At 38.9% G+C, this 17,999-nt stretch overlaps 1 protein-coding gene and 1 non-coding gene across 2 annotated transcripts in view; both read left to right on the top strand.

Moving 5' to 3' along the window:
- The window catches only part of CDIN1 (CDAN1 interacting nuclease 1), a 274,464-nt gene that overhangs the window by 225,608 nt on the left and 30,857 nt on the right, over positions 1-17,999 (top strand). The gene's annotated exons all lie outside the window — the stretch shown is intronic.
- On the top strand, positions 877-983 carry LOC122469697. Its single transcript, XR_006293592.1, has one exon. It is a non-coding gene; the product is annotated as a U6 spliceosomal RNA (small nuclear RNA).

Raw genomic sequence — 17,999 nt, 5'->3', positions numbered from 1 at the left:
GCTGGGGCCAGATGCCTGGCGTCCAATCCTAGAACCAACTCTCACAAACCATCTGGGTCAACAAGTTACTCAGGCTTCTCGGCCCCGACTGCCTTATCTATAGCAAGGACGATACGTTCTTGCTGCCTATGAGTTGCAAAGATTAAAGCGTGTCCTATATGTTGAGTACTTCTAACAGGACCTGGCTCCTAGTATACACACAATAAATGTTAACCATCACTATTACCCCTTCTCCAAATGGGGTCATTGAGGCTCACAGAGGTTAAGTAACTCATCCCAGTTTCCCAGCCAGTAAGTAATAAAATGGTCTCAAAAGGTCTAATTTAAATAACATAGTTATAATTTATCTTTTATGCTCTTTTAGAATATGGGATAAATATTATTAGTGCTCACCCCTATTGGATTCTCCTTCACTTCTCGAATGCACAGCAGACTACACTTTCCAGCCTCCTCACGATTTCACAGGGCAATGCTACCAATCCTGGCTGAGGAAAGGTGAGCGGATGAGCTGTCAGTGAAAAGCCCAGAAGGATGCTCCATTCCCCCTTTTATGCGGCTGTCCAACCCAACCAAAGTTCCAGAGGTTGAGGCTCCACCGTCAAGGGCTCTGAGAGACTAAGTGCAGCAACCCACCCACACACAACCACCACCACTCAAGAAGAGCCAGAAATAAACACTCATGTTCAGTCACTGAGATTTGGGGGCTAGCCTATCTCAACAGGTAGACCAAATCTCCAAAGTTGTATAACAAGAGCATTGGCTTAGTATTGCATTTAATTAATAGGACATTATTCCAGTAATTGGTAATTTGTGGCGGAGGGGGGAGTCATCTGACATAATGGTGTTATGATGAGCCAGAAGAAAAAGTTCATGAACATGCTCGCTTTGGTAGCACATATACTAAAATTGGAACAATGCAGAGAAGATTAGCATGGCCACCGTGCAAGGATGATGTGCAAATTCATGAAGCTTCCATATTTTTAAGAGACGCATAAATATGGAGAGCAAACAGTTACTGGAGGGGGTGTGGGAGGGGGGATGGGCTAAATGGGTAAGGGGCACTAAGGAATCTACTCTTGAAATCATTGTTGCACTATATGTTAACTAATTTGGATGTAAATTTAAAAAAAAAATAAAAAAATATATAATTCCGTGCAGTAAAAAAAAATCATAAAATAGAAAAATTCATGAACATTGTTCTACAGCTTAATTTTCTATTACACATAATAATCATGCTGAAAACCTACAGGACAAAGATAAATAATTAGAAATTTTAGGAATAAAATAGCTCATAATTTTAGTATTTTAGAAAGTCTTATATTGTTGCTTCACATTTTCTTCAGGATATCAGGGAAAAATCTATTGTGAAAATTATCATACTCTTGGGTTTTCAAAAGAAAAAATTGGTTTTATTTTCCGTAGACCTACAACATTTGAATAGAAAAATTTGAATCTTAAAAATACATTTATCTTCTGAAGACAGGGTTAAGAAAATGAAATCGTAAGCTACAGACTAGAATAAGATACTTTCTAATCCTATCTGACAAGAACTTGTATCCACAATATTTGAAAACTCTGAAAAGTCAATACTAAGAAAACAAAGAATTCAATAAAAAATTCGGAAAAGGGGGCACCTGGGTGGTTCAATTTGTTAAGGGTCCAACTCTTGGTTTTGGTTCAGGTCATGATCTCGAGGTTTGTATGTTCAAGCCCCCTATAAGGCTCTGTGCAGGCATTGCAGAGTTTGCTTAGGATTCTCTCTCTCTGTCTCTCTCTGCCCCTCCACTTGCACTTGTGTGCGCATGCGCTCTCGCGCTCTGTCTCTCTATCTCTCAAATAAGTTTGTTTATTAAGCTATTTATTTAAAAAAATAATCGGGAAAAGATTTGAGCAGTGATTTAACTGATGAAGAGATGTGCTGTAAAAGCACATGAAGGGATATTTGGCCACACTCATTAGGAAAACACAAATGAAAATCATACGAAACACCACTATACACCTAATAGAATAGCTCCAAAAAATTGACATCACTAAATATAGAGGGATGATGTGCAGTAATTGAAACCCTCCTACGTTGCTGGTGGGAGTGCAAAACGTTATAGCCTTTGGCTGAATAATTTGGCAATTTCTTGAAAAATTAAGTGCATACCACATAACTCAGCAATTCTACTCCTAGACATTTACCCAAGAGAAATGAAGACCTGTGTTTTCACAGAAACCTCTTTACGATCATTTGTAGCAATGTAATTCATAATTGCCAAAATCTAGTAACAAACCAAATGTCAACAGCTTAGAAATGGATAAACAAACAGTGGTACGTCCATCCAGTGGAATACTACTCACCAATAAAAAGGATCCCACTACAGATGCACACCACAACATGGATAAATCTGGAGAGAATTCTGTTAAGTGAAAGAAGCCAGATCTAAAAGATGGTATACTCTATGACTCCATTTATATAATATTCTGGGAAAGGCAAAACTCTAGGGACAGAAATCAGTAATATTGCTGGGGTGATTAGGGTAGAGGGGAGGAAATTGGCTACTAAAGGGGGCATGAGAAAGCTTTCTAGGATGTTGGAAATATTCCTTGCATTAATTGTGGTGGTTGTACACAGTATGAATTTGTCAAATTCGTAGAACTGTACACCTAAAAAGAGAATCTTTTGGTCTTTTGCTCTTTGCAAATTACACCTCAATAAACAACAAAACAGGGGTGCCTGGGTGGCTCTGTTGGTTAAGTGTCCAACTTCAGCTCAGGTCATGATCTCACAGTTCTCGAGTTCGAGCCCTGCGTCAGGTTCTGCGTTGACAGCTCAGAGCCAGGAGCCTGCTTTGGATTCTGTGTCTCCCTCTCTCTCTGCCCCTCCCCCACTCATGTGCTCGCTCGCTCTCTCTCAAAAATCAATAAAGATTAAAAAAATTTTAAAACAAATAATTTTTAAAACAGATAATAATTTGAAATGAGCTTGTTCTCCAAATGTTGGTAACATTCTGAAAGTTAGTAAGTTAAGCTTCTTCCTGATTCAACTTACTAACTACAAAATATTAAGTATCTTAACAATACTAACTCTACTTGAAGTATGTATATATTGTTAAAAGTCAAAATTTAGAAGAGTAAATCACATTCAAGCAAAAAGAAGCAAAAATAGATCTTGCTTCATAGATCTACACGAAATATTCAACATAGCTCAACAAATATTTGGGGGTGCATATAGTATCTCAGAATCTGTAAAATGGTCAGCTATGCAAATTTTAAAGGACCCTCGTACCCATACTGGATCCCCAAATCTTTGTTACCTTAAAGGACGTTAGAAAACGACTTAATGATTTTCTATCTTAGAATAATACCTGGTATATAATAAGCACATAGTGTTATTTTATCATTTAAATTTCTTCCAGTCACCATGATTATGCAAGTAGTTGGCTTTGTTAATTGCTTACCCAACAATCATATGCCAGCACCACCATACAAGTCCTTTCTACCCCAATGTTACTTTTGTTCCGGTGTCCACTGTCCTGTAGATAGCCATATACTTCCTCAGGAGAGGAGAACCCTAGTCTCAGCCCCAAGAGACACATCGTGATTACTCTAAGCCATTTATGGCATCCCCTCCCTCCCCGTTCTCTGACCAGTGACTGGTGTAGTCATGGATATATGATGCAATTGAACCAAAGAAGATGAAGAGAAAGTCTGCCGAAGAGTTTGGGGAAAAGGTCTTCCTTGCTGATCAAGAATTAGAAAAGAAGAAACCTTCCCTCTTCTACTGGTTGTGGTTATATCTGGTTGAGATGCACAAACTACTATAGCCATCTGGCAACCAGGATCAGTGCTAGACTGCAGACACGCCAACTCACGGAGACTGATGAGGCAGAAAAATGGAAAAAATCGAGCCCTGGTGACATCACTGAATTCCTGAATCAGTCTTAGAACGGCCCTACCTCCACACTTCCTGTTAGCTAACAAATTTCCTTTACTTTTGAAGCCAGTTGAGTCAGACTTTTATTTGAAGTCAAAAATATGACTGATATATCTATGTACAGCAAATACACTGTTTTCCATTGCAAGGGGAGGGAAAGCTAAGATCACAGAAAAGGAAGTAGGGTATTCCACATTCGTTTTTTTAGACCTTGAGCATATAGTTTTATTTTTAGTGACTAAAAAAATGGATGAAATTCTAACCCTGAATGTTGATAAAAGATTAAACTGGATGGTGGGGTATATGGGAATTCAGTGCTATCTTCACAACTTGCCTGTAAATCTAAGACTAACTGTGAAAGGTTTATTTGAAAATAGGATAAAAATAGCAGTAGATAGGAGCATCTGGGTGGCTCAGTCGGTTAAGCTTCCAACTCTTGATTTCGGCTCAGGTTAGGATCTCATGGTGCATGGGATTGAGACCCACAATGGGTTCTGCACTGATGGCATGGAGCCTGCTTGGGATTCTCTTCCCCTCTGTCTGCCCCTCCCCCCACATGCTCATGGGTGCACGCTCTCTCTCCCCAAAATAAACAAACATAAATAACAGTAGATAAAATGGGCTTTAAAAATGAGAGATTAATTTGCATAGTAATAGTTCAAACATGAGCAACTTCTATGGCAAAATGTCTTTACTTATATAGTCCTTTCCATACAACTTCCTATGGAGCTAAGGCACCTCCTAAAAATGTGTAGGAGAACAGGAATCACTGTGTCCATTCAATAGATAAGAAAACAACCATACTAGCGCAGTAAAGTGACATGTTAATTGGAGACAAAGCCAAGAATAGACCTGGCCTCCTACAAAGGCAGTTTGCTTTTTCCTCTCTTCATGCACTTGACATGGCTTGGCTTGACTGACTTGGCATGACCTGACTCTTAGACAAAAGCTCCCGGGCAAAGAAAATTTTCAATTTGGTGGAAACTATTCAGGCAATCAGGTTACAGAGGAATAATTCAAATGCTATGAGGTGAAGAATCTAATTTTTCAAGACCAAAACAAAACAAACCGTAACTAGAATATCAGTGCATCGAGCAAATGACTGCTGCTCTCTCAAACATCCCGAACACCTTTCACCAAACTTTAGCAACTTAGAGTACACTAGAATTCAGTAAAAATGCCCTCTATATATCTTTAGTTGTTAAGAAAAGCTAATCCTATTTATTAGAGTACATTTGTAAACAACGGGCAAAATTTGTATATATTCTGCTTTCAACTAATCTCTTAATACAAAATATTCTCATTCTGAAAGGCATTAGCTTAAATTTCTCTACATTAATTATAACTAGGGTAAAGTATGAGCTGAATTAGTGAGAGTACAACTGAATCACTGATAGACTGTATGAAATCTTTCCATAGTGTCATACTGGAGAGGAAAGTCTCTTTTGACTTATAATAAACTCTGCTTTTTTTTTTTAATCTGCCAGGAAGGATGTGAAGGAAAATTAACTCTAGAATATTAATAACTTGATTCAACAGAAACTAGTAGATCATATCTGTGACCGTAGAGGGTTCTCTGTGTGTTTCAAGGAGAAACACCAGCAACTGAATTGGTCGTTCCCCTCAAAAAGTATATTGATGGAAGATTGATCAGTGACAGCAGAGCCTTGCTACTGACACACTTCATGGTCCGTGATCCAGCCAGTAGACTCATGAGTGGGACACATTCATCCCAGATGATAAGTATATCGGAGCCTCTACTTTTTAATCTCAAAAGAGAAAAACTTAATTTTACTAATACTTGATGTATTTTACTGATATTGTTCATTTTACCATATATATATAAATGATTTGTACATAAATACACCCAGTTTAAGAGCACACATTATTTTCCCTAATAGCAATATATGATCAATACCAGCAGAGATCCTTAAGTACCATCTATGAGTGTCCACAATCATTTACTACAAATTACACACTGATTTTGACATGTCTCTCTCCAAATATATTGATCTGTTATGTCTTAAGTACTTCCAAGGGACATACTCACTCTCCAGATGTTTGGTTTCAATTTGTCAGCAACATATGATTATAGTATAGGCACCATAATCACAGAGACCATTCAGTAGTTGAAGTATGATATGCCCTTTTGCAATTGCCTAGGCATGGCATTTGGAAATTAGTATACTCTATGACTGAAGAGTTTAAAAAAAAAAAAAAAAACAGCCAGGTGATTTTTTGATTAAGTTCACTACTTTTAAATTTCTCAGATCACATTGGTCATTATCCTATCCACTGGTCAGTATTTGCATGATGGCACATAAGAAAATGAGGAGACAGAAAATAAGTAAATCAATAAATGAATATATCAACTTTCAATAGTGATAAGTGCCAGGGGAAAAAGAATAGGGAGATGTGACAGCAATATGGTTGGGAGAAAGGGCACTTGAGAGTATGTGCCCAAAGAAGGTGACCTACAGCAAAGGCCTAAATGAGGAGAAGGAGCTTTTTCTGTATAACTCTGGGACTGAGCATTCCACACAGAGGGTAAAGGTCCCAAGACATGAACAGTCTTGCCTGTTTGGAAGTGACAAATAGGTCTGTGGCTGGATATAGTGTGCACGGAGGGACAGGGAAGAACATAGACTGGGGCAAGACTGTGTGGTGTGGTATTGAGATATCGCGGGGTCGGTTGAAAGCCATTGGAAGATACTAAGCAGACAACTGACATCTGATTAAAAGATTACTCTGGCTGCTGTGAGGCAAATAGGTTTTAGGGGAAAAGAGAAGATGCAAAGACTGGGCAAGTAGCTGGATTATTCACAATATTCAAAAGGTGGAAGCAACCCAAGTGTCCATTAGTGGATGAATGGACAAACAAAATGTGGTGTCGATGCGCTTGGGAATACCATTCTGCCTTACACAGGAAGGAAATTCTGACACATGATACAACCTCGATGAAACTTGAGGACATGATGCAAAGTGAAGTAAACCAGTCACAAAAGAAAATATTGTATGATCTTACTTACATGGAATATGTAGAAGCCTGTCATAGAGAAACCTACGTAGAAACATATGTAGAAACCTCTGTCATAGAGACAGAGGGTAAAATGATCCTGCCAGAAGCTATAGATAGGAGTGAGTGGGAACTTACCTAACAGGTACACAGCTTCAGTTTATGAAGATAGAAAAGTTGTAGAGATGGATGGCAGTGATGGCTGTGCGACAGTGTGAATGTACTTAATGCCACCAAACTGTACGCTTAAAAATGGCTGAAGTGGTAAACTTTATTTTATGTTAACCACAATAAAAAAATTAGGAGATAAAAAATAACCAAAGAATGATGGTAGCTTGGACGAGAGCCATAGAAGTAGATAGGTAAAGTTATAGTTTGGAACCAGGACATAGAAGACTTGTGGATTGGACAGGCAAGGAGGAACAGTAAGAAGAAAAAACAACTCAAGAATTATTTGTAGGGTTTTTACTTGATCACGTGGTTAGATGGCAGTACCATTCAGAGGTGAAGATGGCTTGTGATGGTGGTGAAGAATGGGATGGGGTAGAAAACTAGAGGTCCGATTTGAACGTATTAGGTGTGAGGTGCCTACTAGGATACAATCAAGTTGCAGGTGTCAAGCTGATAGGTCAATGTTTTGTCTGGAGGTCAAAGGGAAGGCAGGGCTGTAGATAGGAGTCTGACAGTCATTAGTATGTCAAGCCCTAAGACGAGCATGTAGGTAGAGAAGCTGACCTTGCCATTCATTACACTTGGCTCCAAAATTCACAACATATTACATAATCCAAGAAAGTTGAATAGCTTTGAACATAAAATACTCAAATGATTTCTCATCTGACAAGAGAAAGTTGAGAATAAAGCCAAGTTCTCATGAAAGCCCCTAAAGAATTCTTCACCCTCCCCACTGTTATGTGCCTATGTTCTTCGAGGTTTCTTCCACCTGCTCTGTAGTCCTCAATACTGCCTTGTGATGATAGAAAACTAACATCTACATAATAAGAGTTAGCTAACACATATGGAAGATGTCCCAAGGTGGAGGACATATCATAATTATTTATATCACCCATTAGAACTCTTGCAATGCCCTATGCATAAGAGACGCTCAATAAACACATTGATTAATGGACTCATACGTTAAGAAGATGGGTCTGATCCTCTTCCAATAAGGAGGAAAACAGCAGGATAATCTGTGTTATTGACTCATAGTTGCAATTACTGACCATTCTTTTTGGGGGCAGCATCCTGCTTTTTTGCATAAATTGCTTAGAAAAAAGAAAACAGCCTAAACTATTGAAATGAAACAGCAGATTTCAAAGGTCAATGTACTTTTTCACTGTGAACTGAATATGTCTGGCACATTAGGAGCTTGGAAGGTTACTCCTTAGTAATGATTTGATTTAATTAAAACTATTTCTGATCATCAGGAAGTGTGGGCATGAGAACCTCTATGGATCAATGCACCTCCTACTTGACATCAGGTCAAAGCAGGTCAACAGCAGCACTCATCATTCACACTCACTCATACAACAAACATGGCTACGTACATACCCATTAGACTCACCCTTAATTCTCAAGTAACTCATAATTATGATGAGCTAGTTTCCTCCTATGCAGTGAGAAGAGGCAGAGACATTTTCAGGATCATTGGGCCTGTGGATGGGATACAGGGTAAACACCAAGTTTACTCCAAGCCAGAATTTATTAAGTTGGAATCTTTTAAATATCACATGGTATAAGAATTTGTGGGTAGGGGCACCTGGGTGGCACAGTTGGTTAAGCGTCCCACTTCAGCCAGGTCATGATCTCGTGGTCTGTGAGTTTGAGCCCCACATCAGGCTCTGGGCTGATGGCTCAGAGCCTGGAGCCTGTTTCTGATTCTGTGTCTCCCTCTCTCTCTGCCCCTCCCCTGTTCATGCTCTGTCTCTCTCTGTCCCAAAAATAAAATAAACGTTGAAAACAAAAAAAAAAAAAGAATTTGTGGGTAAATAATAGGTTACTAGATGACTAGAAGATTCTCCTAATCTCAAGATTAGGATGGTGACTTTATGTCAAAAGCAGTTGTCTTACCAACAGCATTGAAACATCTAGAGAAGGAAGTTGCCCTTCAGAAGGAGAGTGGCCAGACTGGAGGCTGGAGAATGGGGAGTCAGAAGGCGAGCAGCTGGCTGTGAGTGGCCAGCAGTGCCAAAGACTTAGAAGGTCAGGTTCCCGGAGTCAGCCCACTGTGTTCCAGTGGTGGATTTTTGCCCATGAGTGTGGATGCAAGACCACTGAAATTTGAATCACACAGCTAATCTCCATTGTTGTGATTTCGTACATAGGAGCATCTTTCTCATTACAATTCGGATTCTCATTTCTAGTTCTCTTTGCTATTGAGAAAACCAACCTTGTCTGGTCTTCTCATGATTATATTTTCTATTTTAATTAGGTAAAATGGCATCTAGTTTGTATATTAGGCTCATGTGAACTGGGTTCATTACGTTGCAAGAAATGGATCCATCTTGAGGTGCTGACTCCATGGCATTTTGGAGCCTGCAGATCTGAGGGCTCTACCGTAAATGCATCAAGGGAAGTGAGAAACGATGAGGCTTTTGGGCACACAGCCACCCAACCTCCCCACATAACACCGCTAACTATGGCATAGTTGTACTTTCAAGCCCCAACAAATCTCCCTGGAAATTTTGGTGTGAACAATCTTACCATGCCTGTTAGTAATACTTCTTCACCTTGACAACTTTTTTATTCCTCCACAGATTATTTGAACTGTTGCAGTTTTGTTTCATTTTGCTTTGTCAGGCATAAATGGAAGAAAGGAGTCATAATTTCTGTTGGACCTTGAGTTTTGTTTCGGGCAGATAAAGGAGGCCTTTCGCGCCTGACACACAAACCTTAGGCACAGGGTCCCAACTCCTGCATGTGTCTCTGTAGATTCGTGAGAGTCATGACCTTCACTCCGAGAACTTGGGAAGAAAGAGCAGTGAAAGTTGTTGACACTCTGCCTTGCAAAAAGCTAAAAGCGTGAGTAAGATATCTAGAGCCTATAGCTTGAGAGGTCACGTAAATGTGATCTGGCAGAAACAAACCAGCCTACATCTATGGATTTGTGAGTGGGTATTTCTAATGAGACCTGTCAGATGCTTGTTACCACAAAATAAATGCCTTTCGGCTGCATTTTTTTTTTCCTCTGATTTAAAAGCAAGCAAAACTGTAACACAATTCTTGAACAAATTTTGAATGATATCATCCCTGCTAATGCTGGGTGTTTGTGTTTTGTTTTGTTTTTACAATTCAGTTCATCACTGCAGGCAAATCAGTCTCTCATTCATAAATTCTCTGATTGTCAAAACAATGTACATGATCGTTAATCATAATGTAATATATCTTGAAAAGCAATCATAACATAAAAGAAGACTTTGTCTTACATAAAGGACAGCCTATTACGATCTATTTTAAAGCCAATCGCTGATTGGCTATTCACTAATTTGTTGATATGAGCAACAAAATTTTATTTTGGAATCCCTCAGGATTTTGGTGGCCCTGTAGTGTTACAGCTACATTTCTGAGTTGTCTTTTTATCTTCTTCTAGCCTCGGTACTTGTGGTTCTTTAGGTAGGAAAACTTAAAACTTTATCTAAACATATTCCTGTTTAGAATTTTTAAATGTTACATGAATGAATCACATGAGAATATCTAGATCATTATTTGGCGTATGAATTGGAATTCCTGGTTGTAAACCAAAGAAGCAAATACTTGTTGACTTAACCAAAAGAGAACAGACAGTGTGTTAGTTTCAAAGTTTTGTTTGTAACAAAATATTATAAATGAGGTGGCTTAAAACAACAGAAATGTGGGGTACCTGGCTGGCTCAGTAAGTAGAATATACAACTTTTTTTTTCTTTCTTTTTTTTTTTTTTTTTTTTTTTTGAGAGCATGAAAGCAGGGGAGGGGCAGAGGGCAAGGAGGAGACAGAATCTCAAGCAGGCTCCATGGCCAGCACAGAACCCAAAGTGGGGTCAGCCTCATGACTGTGATATCATGACCTAAGTGGAAATCAAGAGTCAGTCGCTTAACCAATTGGGCCATCCAGCTGCCCCAAGCATACAACTCTTGATTTCAGGGTTGTAATTTTGAGCTCCACGTTGGGCATAGAGTTACTGATTTTTAAAAGGTGGGGGACACCTGGGCGGCTGAGTCAGTTAAACATCTGACTTTGGCTCAGGTCATGATCTCTCACAGTTTGTGAGTTCAAGCCCCACATCGGGCCTCTCTACTATCAGCACAGAGGCCGCTTCGGATCCTCTGTCCCCCTCTCTCTCTCTGCCGCTCCCCCCATCTATTCTCTCACTCTCTCTCCCCTGTTCTCAAAAATAAACATGTAAAAAAATAAATCAAACAAAAATTTAAAAAATAATTAAAACAAACCAACAGAAATGTATTGTCTTCCAGTTCTGATGGATGGAAATCCAAAATTAAGATGTTAGGAGTGTCATACTCTCTATCTTAAAGGCTCTAGGGAAGATGCCTTCCTGGTCTCTTCCAGCTTCTGCTGATTCCCAGCAATCTTTGACATTCCCTGGCTTACAGATGGATCACTACAATCCCTGCCTCCATTGTCATAATGGCATTCTCATTGTATGTCTGTCACTTCTCATGACAATACCAGTAATATTGGGTTAGGGTCCTCCCTCAATCCAGTATGACATTACCTTAACTTGCTTATATCTGCAAAGACCCTATTTCCAAATAAGGTCACTTTCACAGGTACCAAGAAATAAGGACAGTCTAATATTAAGTCCAGAGGACTAAGATACAGGAATATATCTGTTACTACATGCTGCTGAGATGTACGATGTACAGTCTTTCATCAGTCATTGTGTTGTTACCCAACTCCTCCAAGAGTTAACAGGACTGTGCATCTGAATGGCCAGCCAAGTTTGTGTCAAACATGACCCACACTTGGCAGAATTGGGGCAGGAGTCTCTGTCCCCTTCAGCTTCTATACTGTGAGGACATACCAGAGTTAGTCCCCAAGAGGGAAGGAGTGAATCCCCCTGAAGAGCCAGATGCTGTTAGAAAGATGGAATATAGTCTGAGCTGCCAAGGACTTCTACATCATGCTTATATAGCTGCTCACGGATGAGGTGTGACAAAAACAAAACAAAACAAAAAAAAAACCACCAACCAACAAACAAAACAACAATAACACACACACACACAGAAAAGGATTCTGGAAATGCACCACAGTTTGTCTACGTACCTTCAAGATAGACAAGAAAACAGATACACAAGTCCAAAACACTTGTGTAAAATCTTTGGGCTCAGATGTATTTCAGAATTGAGAACTTTTCAGATTTTAGAAATATAATGTAGTATACAGATCATATACTATTCAGGGTATGCAACAGCATCCCATAATCAAATGCATAAACATTTCTGCAGTGAATTTTTTGAGTATTCACACTAAAGGATAGAAAAGACCAAAAATAGCCTCAGGTCAGTTTAGGTCAGGTTTAAGACCTAAATGAGGTTGGGTCTGATCAAGTTTGCTATTTTTTAAAATGGGGGTTTTTAGAACTTTGTGTATTCCAGAAATACAGATAGGGGATGGTAGACTATCCTTTTTTTTTTTTTTTTCTGACCTTCACAAACTTACAAAATCTAAACAAATCCAAATGAAACAAAACAAAAAACATTCCAGGTAAATCTACAGCCTCCAGCTGTACCTGTGAACTCTCAATCTGGAATCTGCAATCGCAATCTGCTCTATAAACTTCTAGTCTATTAATCTCCTATAATCTACAACTAGAATACAATCTCAGTCTATAACCAGTGTAGAGTCCTGTAGCTTTGGGTTCAAAACAGTCACAGAAGGAAAGGGAAAATGTTCTGAAAAGGGGCAATTCTCTTCCAACTAGGTCTAACTTGAGAATATATTCATGCCATACACAGTTCAAATGACAGTTACATATCTTGATATCAATTGCATTCATACCTATAATGATAAAAATTTAGAGGTCTATGGTAATTGGTCTGAATTATCGTCATTTTTTTCCTCAAACTATAACAGAGCAAGGAATCTCTTGAGGTGATCTTCATCTGCAATTTTATTCTATGAACATAAGCATTATATGGAAAAAGGGAGAATAAATTATTTATGCCCAACATCAAAATGGTTTGATTTTCTTAGTTCTGCTTTGGTTTTGTCCTGCCTAGAGTATAAAAAGACCCAAGACACGAAGAAAGAATTATGGTTCCTCTTTGGGACATAAATGTTAACAAAAGCTGTTATAAAATGCGTGAATTACTAAGTGAAACGAAGAAGGCTGAGATAAATGATGTATCAGGTTCGTGGATCAGAAGATCTACCATTGTTAAGATATCAGTTCTCACCAAATTGATCTATAGATTCAATGTAACCTTAAGCAAAATCCCAAGGGTTTTTGTTTGTTTTGGTCTTGGTTTTTAGAAATTGTTAATTCTGAAACTTATACAGAAATGCAGAGGACCTAGAATAGCCAAGACAATTCTGAAAAAAACAAAACTGAAGAACTATTATAACTGATGTAAGACTTAACATAGAGCTCTAGTAATCAAGGGAGTGTGAAAACTAGGCATATAAATCAGTGGAACAGAATAGAGAGTCCAGAAATAGACGTCATATATGTCAAACAAGTTTTGACCAAGATGCAGAGGTAATTCAGTGGAGAAACATAGCTATTTCAAAAAATTGGTGCTGGAATAAATACATATTTATAAGGAGAAGGAAATTCATTCAGACCCCTGCCTCACACCATATGCAAAAATTTACTCAAAATAGATCAAAAACCTAAATAAACATAAAAGATAATCTACAATTATTTAATAGAAAAAAATTGTGTGACTTTGGCAAAGATTTCTTCGAACACAAAGTATGGATTGTGAAAAGAAAAATGATAAATAGGATTTTATCAAAATTAAAAACTATTGCTCTTTGAAAGATACCACTAAGAAAATGAAAAGGCAAGGCAAAGAGTGGTAGAAAATATTTGCAGAACATGCATCTGAAACAGGCTTATATCCACAATATATAATTATCTCTTACAACACAATAAGACAACTTATTTTGAAAGCTGAGCAAAAGATTTGAACAGAAACGTCACAGAAGAGATGATAAGCAAATGGCCAATATGCACAAGAAGAGAGAGTCAACATCAGTAGTCATCAGGAAAATGCAAATTAAAACCACAAAACAGGCACACGCACTAGAACAACCAAAATTTTAAAGACTGGCAATATCAAGGTTTAGCAAACACCACTTTGGCACAGTTTAGTTATTTCTTAAAATGTTAAACATACACTTACCCTATGACCCAGCAATTCCGCTGTTGGGTATTTGTCTAAGAGAAATAAAAACCTATGTCAACACAAAGACTTGTACATGAATAGCTAGAGGAACTCTATTCATAATAGTCAAAAGCTGGGAATGATCCAAATGTCCATCAACAGGTGAATGGATAAATAGTTACATATCCATGTAATGGAATACTATTCAGCAATAGAAAAAGAATGCACTATTGATACATGCAATCTCTTGGATAAATCTTGAAAATGTAATACTTACTGAAAGAAGTCAGACATAGAGAAGTATGAATCCAATTCACATGAAACTCGAGAATAGATTGCTCTTTGAGAACAGGGCACGATTGAGTGGGAAGGGGGCTCAAGGGAGCCTTTGGGAGTTATTTTTCAGATTGTGCTGGTGATTACATGGAGTGTCATTGGTCAGAATTCATTAAACTTGACACTCAAATGGATTCATTTTTATTGTATGTAAATGATAACTCCTTGGAGTTTTTTATTTTTATTTTTTTAATGTTTATTTTTGAGTGACAGAGAAAGAGCGCATGAGCAAGGGAAGGGCAGAGAGAGAGGGAGACACAGAATCCAAAGCAGCCTCCAGGCTCTGAGCTGTCAGCACAGAGCCTGACACGGGGCTTGAGCTCATGGACAGTGAGATCATGACCTGAGCCAAAGTCAGACACCCAACCAACTGAGCCATCCAGGCGCCCCTAGAGTTTATTTTTAGAAAAAAACTGTACTAACTCTGATCACTGATGCTTTAAGTTTCCAGTGCAAGACAGGAAGGAACTCTGCTATGTCCATGTCTTGGGTCAATATTTTTCTGATCAATAATGCCATTCTCATCTAAAGTATTTATTTGAAACCTTTGAGAGAAACATTGTTTAGAAACTTCATGGAAGTTAACATACATTCAAGTGAGTTGTGTATCATTATCAAAATGAGAAGAAATTTATAAAACTAGTGCTTATGTTTAAAATGAGCATAGAGAAGGGCACCTGGGTGGCTCAGTCAGTTAAGCAGCCGACTTCAGCCAGGTCACGATCTCGCGGTCCGTGAGTTCGAGCCCCGCGTCGTGCTCTGGGCTGATGGCTCAGAGCCTGGAGCCTGTTTCCGATTCTGTGTCTCCCTCTCTCTCTGCCCCTCCCCCGTTCATGCTCTGTCTCTCTCTGTCCCAAAAATAAATAAACGTTGAAAAAAAAATTTTTTTTAAAAAAGAGAAGAAATTTATAAAACTAGTGCTTATGTTTAAAATGAGCATAGAGAAGGGCACCTGGGTGGCTCAGTCGGTTAAGTGTCCGACTTCAATTCAGGTCATGATCTCATGGTTCCTGAGTTGAAGCCCCACATCGGGCTCCATGCTGACAGCTCAGAGCCTGGAGCCTGCTTCGGATTCTGTGTCTCCCTCTCTCTCTGCCCCTCCCCCATTCACACTGTCTCTCTTTCTCTTAAAAATAAATAAACATTGAAAGGTTTCTTTTTTAAATAAAATGAGCATAAAGAGTGTATTAGTTTCCTAAGTTGCTATAACAAAGTATGATAACCTGGGTGGGTTATGGGTTGCTTGAGACAAAAATTGATTGCCTCTGGAGTTCTAGAGACTAGAAGTCTGACATCAAGGTGTTTGTGGAGTCCTTCCTTGCCTATTCCTAGATTCTGATGGTTAATGGTGATCTTTGGCTTTCCTTGGCTTGTGGCTGTCTAACACCAATCTCTGCCTTCGTCATTACATGGTGGTCTTCCTATGTGACTATCCTCAACATCTTACGGATTTGGGGCCCAACCTACTCCCTTATGACTTTGTTGTAACTTACCTAATTACATCTATATAACTGTATGTCTAAGCTTTGTGCTGGAGACCAGGGTTGCAAAGAACAATAAAGACCCTATTGTTGAAGAATTCAGGTTTCACAAAGGGAAGAGACAAGTAAACAAATACTTAAAATACCTGTGGAATGTACAGATAGAGAATTATTCAAAGGTGGCAAGGAGAAGAGTGTGAGTGAAGCAGCTTTTCTCTAGAAAGATGGAGAAAAGGTTTAGGAGACAGAGATAAATGTTTTCCAGTCAAAGGGATAGCATATCCAAAGCCATGGAAGTGTGTGTGTTGGGGGGGGGGGGGATATAGCATGTTCAGGTATTATTAGCAGTTTGAGTGATGGGGTGTTTAGCTGCATTGGGTTATTAACGAAGGCAGATGAAAAGCCTAGAAGAAAAATGGAGGTCAGATAATGTCCTGTTCACCATAGCAGAAATTTAAATGTTAGTTTATGGGAAATAAAAAGCTAGTTAAAAGCTTTTAAGGAAAGAAGTAATAATATTTGTATTTGTAAACAGGGAATTAATAACCATATTCTTAAGGGAAGACCAAGGCGGCTTACCTGAACTAAAGCAATGTCAGTAGAACAAGAAAACAAGGGGTGGCTTCCAGAGATGATTAGCAGGGAGAATGAATAGAAATAGTGGCTGGGCAAAAGGGAAAATTCAGTTAAGTGTAGAAGAAGATATGGGAAAGAAAATGACACTTAAGATTTCGCTTATTCATGTTCCTCCTTTGGGAGTGCTTTTGCAAGGGGTAGAGACACTACAACAGGTTAAAAATAGATGGGAAAATGGAAATGAAGAGAAATAAATTGAAGTCAAGATGAAAAGTAGCTCTTTAAATGCATACTATAGGATTTATTTAATAACTTGATACGAGACAGATGTGACTTGGAATTTCTTTAAGTTTATTTATTTTAAGAGAGAGGGAGAGTGAGAGTGAATCCCAAGCAGGCTCCTCACCGTCGGCCCAGAGCCCAATGTGGGCTTGAATTCACAAACTGTGAGGTCATGACCTGAGCCGAAACCAAGAGTAGAACACTTAACCGACTGAGCCACCCAGGCGTCCCTTGACTTGGAATTTCTTAATGGCCAGAGCAAAGAAAGAAGTAGTTTCAGTGCAAGATACACAATGTCCAAAGGGTGAAAATAAGAAAACTGAGAATTCAGCTTTCCATGGCACTGAGAACAGAAAGAAATTTCTCCTGCAGGAAAGGGTCAATTTTAGTACACGTAAAAGTAGAAGAAGAACCAGCACAGGTGAAAATATGCAGGCAAATTCAAGAGATTGGGTTTGACAATCGAGACTTGGGAATCGCTGCTGTCAGGTATATGTGTTCTTCCACGTGTTCCATTGTTATTACCATAAAAATTTCACTAGCAGAAGGCACATGTGAAAATATTGAAGATTACTGGTAAAAGGCTACAAGTTGAGAAAATTGTCACTGAATTCTATTTTCAAAAAGGGGGCGCCTGGGTGGCTCAGTGCATTAAGCATCTGACTTTGGTTCGGGTCATGATCTCAGGACTGGTGGGTCTGAGCCCCCGTCGGTCTCTACACTGATAGTACAGAGCCTGCTTGGGATGTCTGTCTCCCTCTCTCTCTGCCCCCCCCCCCCCGACTCTTGTTCGTTCTCTCTCTCTATCTCTTTCCCTCTCTCTTAAATAAACATTAAAACTCATAACTCATAGCTCCCTGACTGCAGTTAAGACTGACCAAGCCCCAACCACCATCAACAGCAAAGGTGTGTTCTCATCCCTATTATAGGGAAGCATAACTGAGAATTCTTGTCACTACTTCCTTTAATGTTGTACACGTGTGTCAAGCCCGTTCGGTCCTCAACTAGTGATTGCAGAATAAAAGAGGCAATAGTCAGTCATGACCAAAACGTTTTTTTTTTTTCA

Source organism: Prionailurus bengalensis, chromosome B3 (assembly GCF_016509475.1).
Source record: "Prionailurus bengalensis isolate Pbe53 chromosome B3, Fcat_Pben_1.1_paternal_pri, whole genome shotgun sequence".
Taxonomy (NCBI): domain Eukaryota; kingdom Metazoa; phylum Chordata; class Mammalia; order Carnivora; family Felidae; genus Prionailurus; species Prionailurus bengalensis.
Note: the sequence above shows the minus strand (reverse complement) of the source record. Positions and strands in the feature narration are given on the sequence as shown.